Raw genomic sequence first — 6,694 nt, forward strand, 5'->3', positions numbered from 1 at the left:
TTTAATTGACTAATCAATTTAATCTGCACAAATTAAATAAATTGGAAAATTAAACAGTTTACATTTGTTAGAACCCATTTGGGGAAACTGTGTGTGTGTGTGTGTGTGTGTGTGTGTGTGTGTGTGTGTGTGTGTGTGTGTGTGTGCTCTCACATTTCTTACTTGTCGGGGTCCTGTGACAGGGAGCACACCAACGATGTGGGGCCCAAAGACGTTGTGGGGCCCAAAATGCCGGGCCCCACACCGTTTATCTATTTAATCATGCTCATGATGCTGCCCTGATATGCCTCCTGCTTTTTTTTTTTTTTATTGGCCCACAACGTAATAAAAATCAGAAACGTGTGTGTGGATTTTCTGCTCTCAAGCGCCCTCTAGGTAGAAATACATGTGAGAGACGCTTCCGAAAGTGTGTAAGTTTCATACACACTTCAGGAAATAATTAATGTTTTAGCCAATGAGAAGAGGCAACGGATATCACGTGATCGACTGCTATTAAATGGGAAGGACTTTCTGCTCTGCGTCACGCTGATTCACAGCTTAAGGATTTATAAAGAGGTAAGTTTAATTTAACATTGTTCATTTCATTATATATTTATTCTCACTATGTAGCCAGTGACCTTACAGCTATAACACAATCATTTTTACTAGTATATTAATAAACTGCCAGTTTATAAACAGGCTACACGCTACATAGAGACCCAATGTTGAGGTTAGCTATTTGGCTAGCTATCGTCGGCTAACGCTAGTTAGCGCTAACACGCTAGCTAGTGCTAGCCAGAGTTTAACATATTTTGAAATCAAAGATGCATTTATTTATTTTTGAAACTTATTTCATTTATGGCTCTGAATGCTTAATTGGAAGTCCATTTAAACTCTCAGAAGAGGAAACGGCATTGAAGAGGAAATGTGCAGAAGTGGAAGGTTATAATATTATGGCATTTAAGAAATGTGCAAGCTGAATAAACAAGTCTACTCTCTCTATATATAAATATAATGTGTGTGTGTGTGTGTGTGTGTGTGTGTGTATATGTATATATATGTATATATGTGTATATATATATATATATATATATATATATATATATATATATATATATGTGTGTGTGTGTGTATATGTATATATATATATATGTGTGTATGTATGTATGTATGTATGTATGTGTGTTGTGTTGTGTTTTGTTTTTTAGTGATCTAACAGTGTAGTGTAGAGTTCAGTAATGTGTTGGTGAATGGAAAAAAGCTGGTCCTGAACCTGCTGGTTCTGGTGTGTATGTTCCTGTATCTCCTTCTATATGGAAGGAGGTTAAAGAGTTTGTGACTGGGATCTGAAGAGTCTTTGATGATGATGTGAGCTTTGTGCAGACATCTGCTGTAGTGAAGGTGTTCAATGGCAGGTAGTTGGGTGCCAGTGATGCGTTGGGCGATTTTGACCAGCCTTTGCAGGGCTTTACGTTCACACACAGTGGAGCCTCCGTACCATACACTGATGGAGTTGATCAGGATGCTCTTGATGATGCAGCGGTAAAAACTCTTTAAAATCCCTGGGGACAGATGAGCTTTCTTGAGACTTCTAAAGAAGTACAGGCGTTGTTGTGCTTTCTTAACCAGAGCTGAAGTGTTCTGGTGCTAGGACAGATCCTCCCAGAAACCTAAACCTGGAGACTCGCTCTACCTCAGTTCCATTGATGTTGACTGGTAGATGTCTCCTGCTGTTGGATTTCTGAAAGTCCACAATGAGCTCTTTAGTCTTTCGAAGGCGTTGAGGGTCAGGTTGTTGGTGGCACATTATGCTGTCAGGCTTCGGATCTTTTCCCTGTAGGCCGATTCGTCGTTGTTGTCGATCTGGCCGACCACGGTGGTGTCATCTGCACCAGATTGAAGATGTTGGAATTATAAAGAGAAGCACAATCGTGGGTGAAGTTAGGAAGGAAATAGAGAAGTGGGCTCAGTATACAGCCTTGTGGGATGCCAGTGTTCTGAATAAGGGTTGAGGATACCTGGTTGCCCAACCTAACAGATTGAGGTCTGTTGGTGAGAAAGTCCAGAATCCATCTGCATGTGGAGGTGCAGATACCCAGTTCACTGAGCTTAGTGATCAGTACAGTGGGGAGGACTGTATTGAACGCAGAGCTAAAGTCATTAAACAGCATTCTAAAGTAGGTGTTGCTTTTATCCTGATGGGTGAGGGCTGAATGAAGAGCTGTGGAAACTGCATCCTCTGTTGACCTGTTCAGGCGATAGGCAAACTGGTATGGGTCCAGTGTAGGTGGTAGGCTCACAGTGAGGTGATTCAGGACCACTTTCTCAAAGCACTTCATAGCGATAGGGGTGAGTGCACCTGGGCGAAAGTCATTCAGGCATTCGGCAGCTGAGTGCTTAGGCACTGGTATGATGGTAGTGGTCTTCAGGCATGTAGGAACCGTGGCTTGGGCCAGTGACGGGTTAAAAATGTAGGTGAAAACCTGTGCCAGTTGTCCAGCGCATGCTCTGAGAACATGTCCCGGTATGCCATCCGGGCCAGCTGCCTTGTGTCCATCCACTCTGCTAAACACTGAATAGACATCCGTTGTTGAGAGTGAAAGTGGGCTGTAAGCAGTAGAAGAGTCTATGGTTGAGGTGAGCAAAATAGTAATTGAGTCCGTCCGGTTGGAAGGCACTGCGGGTTGGTTGAGCTGTAGGTTTGTAGTCTGTGATGATCGGGATGCCTTTCCACATGCGTCTGGGGTCAGAGTTGTGGAAGTGCTCTCCTATGTGGAGTTTGAATGTGAGCTTGGCTCTCTTAATGCCTCTTTTCAGGTTGGCCCTGGCTCTGTTGTAGTCCTCTACGTTGCCAGATTTAAAGGCAGCATCTCTTGCTTTCAACAGGAGCCAGACTTCAGAGTTCATCTATGGCTTCTGATTAGGAAAGCATTTTACGTGTGTGACGGTAGTGACATTTTTCATACCAAGTTAAATGTTACTTCCTAATTAAAAAAGTCTGAAACATTTAGTGATACTATGTGGATGATATTGATCTTGTGTTTTGGTGAGGGTTGGAGCTAGTTAACAGTAACTAGTAATTTAACAAATGCTTTAACAAAAGCTTCACTCCACTACTTCACTACCCTTACCCGCCAAATCCGATTTTAACCACTGCACTTTCTATAAGTGGTTTGGCAATTGCCAACAGGCAACACCCCATTAAAATACCCAACTACTAACAGACTGAATTGTTTATAAATTAGATTATAATGTCAGTAGAGTAACATGATTGCACAGTTACATACACTTAGATAATGCCAAACTTTGCTATATTGTTAATAGTTCATAGTTATTTTTGAAATTGTGTTCACTTCATTCATTGCACACATTAAAGATTTAGTTATTATATCAAATCTGGGTGTTAATGTAGTTTTTCATGAAGGCTTTAATATGTGTAATGATTTACAAATATTTTTACAGAGCCATAATGTAAAAAAAGGAAGACCAGGATGCAGCCCATTGATGATGCAACATTATGTAGAAGGTCATCGATGGACAAGCTATGGCTAATGGAAAAATTCATTGATGTCAATAAAGGTACAGTGATGTTTCAATTCAATTTCAATTTAATCTTTATTTATATTGCACCTAACAACTAGCAGGTAGAGCCTAGGTGCTGAACAAAGTGAAAAAGGCAATGTGCAAAATAGTGATAAAATTAGAGTTAACATAAAAGTAGTAGTAGATATTGCAGTATCAAAAAAAAAAGTAACTAGTAATAACGAAAACAGATAAAAACAAATAGAGTTGAGGGACACTCGAGGATAAGATGCCACCCCATCTTACAGAAAACTACTATTTAACATGTAATACATGAACCAATCAAACAATGTACCTCAAATTCTAAACAGGTTGTTTAGCCGAGAGATGAGAATCGTATGATCTATGGTGTCAAAGGCTGCGGTAACGTCCAAAAGGATCAACACAACTGGGCAGCCACTATCTCTTGTGAGCATTATATATCATTGTGAATCTTTAACAGGGCAGACTCCGTGCTATGTCGGTTTTGAAACCAGATTGAAATTTATCCAGAATTAAAAATTGGTTATAATTGATAAAAATACAAGTTTCTGTAGTATTTCAGAGCGGAAGGGTAAGTGTGAAATGGGTCTGAGATTAGCTAAAACAGAAGGGTCTATATGGGTTTTTTTTAAGAGTGGAGTGACAACAGTGTGTTTAAAAGCATCTGGCACATACCTCAACCTAAGACAATCATTAAAAAAGGCTACAAGGCAGAGACCCGTGCAACTGTTTTAGTAGTCTTGTCAGTACTACATCTAGAGGAGATGATGTTGGCCTTAAGGATAAAACAATGTCAGAAATAGTGGAGAGAGAAACGGGTTCAAAATATTAAAAAACAGCTGGACACAAAGGAGCCATAGTGCTCTCAGGTACCTGTCCTATGAGGTCCTGTCTCACTGATGTGATTTTGTCAAACAAAATAATTCATAAATTTTCACAACAATCTTTGAATTGTTGGGCTCTCAACAATGTTGGGCTCTTTGAGAGGCAGCATAATATAGTGCATTTCTTAGTACAATTAATTTACGTAAAGTACATAAAGGTGAGTCGGCTATCAGTCAAGGAGAGTCATTTGGTGTTTTTAGTCCATCCCTCTTATGTCTAGGCATCTTTACACATGTACGTTTCTAGTGTTGCCCTTGTGGGGCCCGCCCAAACTCATTTCTGGGTTTTGTTGTTTGAATTGTATTTACACATACACACTTGTTTCTTGTCTTGTATTTTATGGGGCCCTCCCGACTGGATCTCACTTTAAGTAATTTTATATCATTTGGGCAACAGTTTTCAGTATTAAATCCTGACTTATTACACACATAATTATACACGTTATGACCTGATGGTTGTTTTAGACAGGTATCTAAGATGAGATTGATTGCAACCCCCCACGTTATTGTATATCTCCACATTCATGATTTTCTAAGAATGAGTTGCTTGCTCATACTTTTTTCTACTTCACTTTTCAGAGTAGGTCACTGGGAAGTGTAGTTAATCTGACAAACACCATTTTAGTCCATCCCTCTTATGTCTAGGCATCTTTGCACATGTACGTTTCTAGTGTTGCCCTTGTGGGGCCCGCCAAAACTAATTTCTAGGTTTTGTTGTTTAAAATGCATTTACACACACACACACTGGTTTCTTGTCTTGTATTTTATAGGGCCCTTCCGACTGGACCTCACGAAGTAATTTTATATAATTTAGGCAACAGTATTCAGTATCAAAACCTGACTTATTGTACACATTATGACCTGGTGGTTGTTTTAGAAGGGTATCTAAGATGAGATTGATTGCAGTCCCCCACATGTTATAGAAGACATGAGACTTAGAAAATGTTATAGAAACCCATGACATGCACTTGGCTTTATTATTTGCTGTTTTAGAAATGTTTTAGCATGAGCTTACTTTGCATAATTCCACATTCATGATTATTTTTAGCGTATGATTCATTTTTAGTATTTTTGTTGTATTTCAGGTGACAAACAAGCGGGCTTCTCCTGTGGTCAAAGAGCCTGAGAATTCCAATCACTATTCAAACAGACACGATGGTACAACACGGGTAATGTTTAATCTTTTGGATATATTTACTTGCATCATTACTCTCAGCTTGTAGTGTGTTTCATTTGTTATTTGCTTTGTTACTCAGGTTATTACTGTCAGAGGGGTTTCCATTGTGGATTATTTAAACTCTGGTGAATCAAGTATGGATAGTCTAAAAGAGCAAGCTCTGACTCAACACCATGATGAAGAATTTGAACTGTAATGTGCTCTGGAGGTGAATTTTTACACCAGTGATTTTTACACCAAGTTTTGTCAAAATAAACTGTTAATGGTGTTTCTCCATTTTGTATTTGTAATGTTTTCTCAGGGTTGTTCTTAAAACTGTTTTTGTTGTGAAACTGTATGCACATTGTCTGAAGGTGAATAATCAGGAACTGCCCTTTTCTAAATATAAATACATGCTTTTTGAGGACAAAACATGTGAAGAGATTATTTAATGCTACACTACTGCCTAATGTTTTGGGACACCCCTACAAATCAATGATTTTAGGTGTTCCTAAGCATTAAGACTGCTTTTACAAACATTTATGAAAGAACGGGGTCGCTCTCAGGAGCTCAGTGAAATGGTACTGTGACGGGATGCCACCTGTGCACTAAGTGTATTCATGATTATTCTCACTACTAAATATTCTTTGGTTAACTGTTAGTGGTATTATAATAACGGAAAGCAACTCGGCCACAAAGTGGTTGGCCAGGTTAAATCACAGGGTGGAGTCAGTGCATGTTGAGTCACACTGTGTGGAGATTTTGCCAACTTTCTGCAGAGTCAATGACTAAAGTCCTCCAAAATTCATGTGGCTTTCAGATTAGCTCAAGAACAGTGTGTAGAGAGAACAATGGAGAGAACAATTGTAGCTTTTTATGAATTGTCATATTATGAGTCTTTATCTCTGTAGATTTCTAGAGGTAATGTAGAAGCCTGGTCAAAATTGAATGTGAATGTCAGCCAGTCGCCTAATCATTTCCGCGGTCGCAACGTCCACTTCCGGTTCAGCACCATCTTGCACCCGCCGGCACCAGGCCACCCTTAATGCCCTGGTCCAGGTCTCCGCCACCCATGAGCAGCGACTCCAGGAAATAACTTCGGGTCTTCAGC

The 6,694-nt window shown here is 39.6% G+C and overlaps 1 long non-coding RNA gene across 1 annotated transcript; it reads left to right on the top strand.

Moving 5' to 3' along the window:
- Positions 1 to 428: 428 nt before the first annotated feature.
- Positions 429 to 5,880, top strand: LOC124386832. The gene is made up of 4 exons (XR_006926028.1): positions 429 to 555; positions 3,442 to 3,558; positions 5,513 to 5,596; positions 5,684 to 5,880. It is a non-coding gene; the product is annotated as an uncharacterized LOC124386832 (long non-coding RNA).
- Positions 5,881 to 6,694: the final 814 nt, after the last annotated feature.

Source organism: Silurus meridionalis, chromosome 6 (assembly GCF_014805685.1).
Source record: "Silurus meridionalis isolate SWU-2019-XX chromosome 6, ASM1480568v1, whole genome shotgun sequence".
In the NCBI taxonomy this organism is placed as follows: Eukaryota; Metazoa; Chordata; class Actinopteri; order Siluriformes; family Siluridae; genus Silurus; species Silurus meridionalis.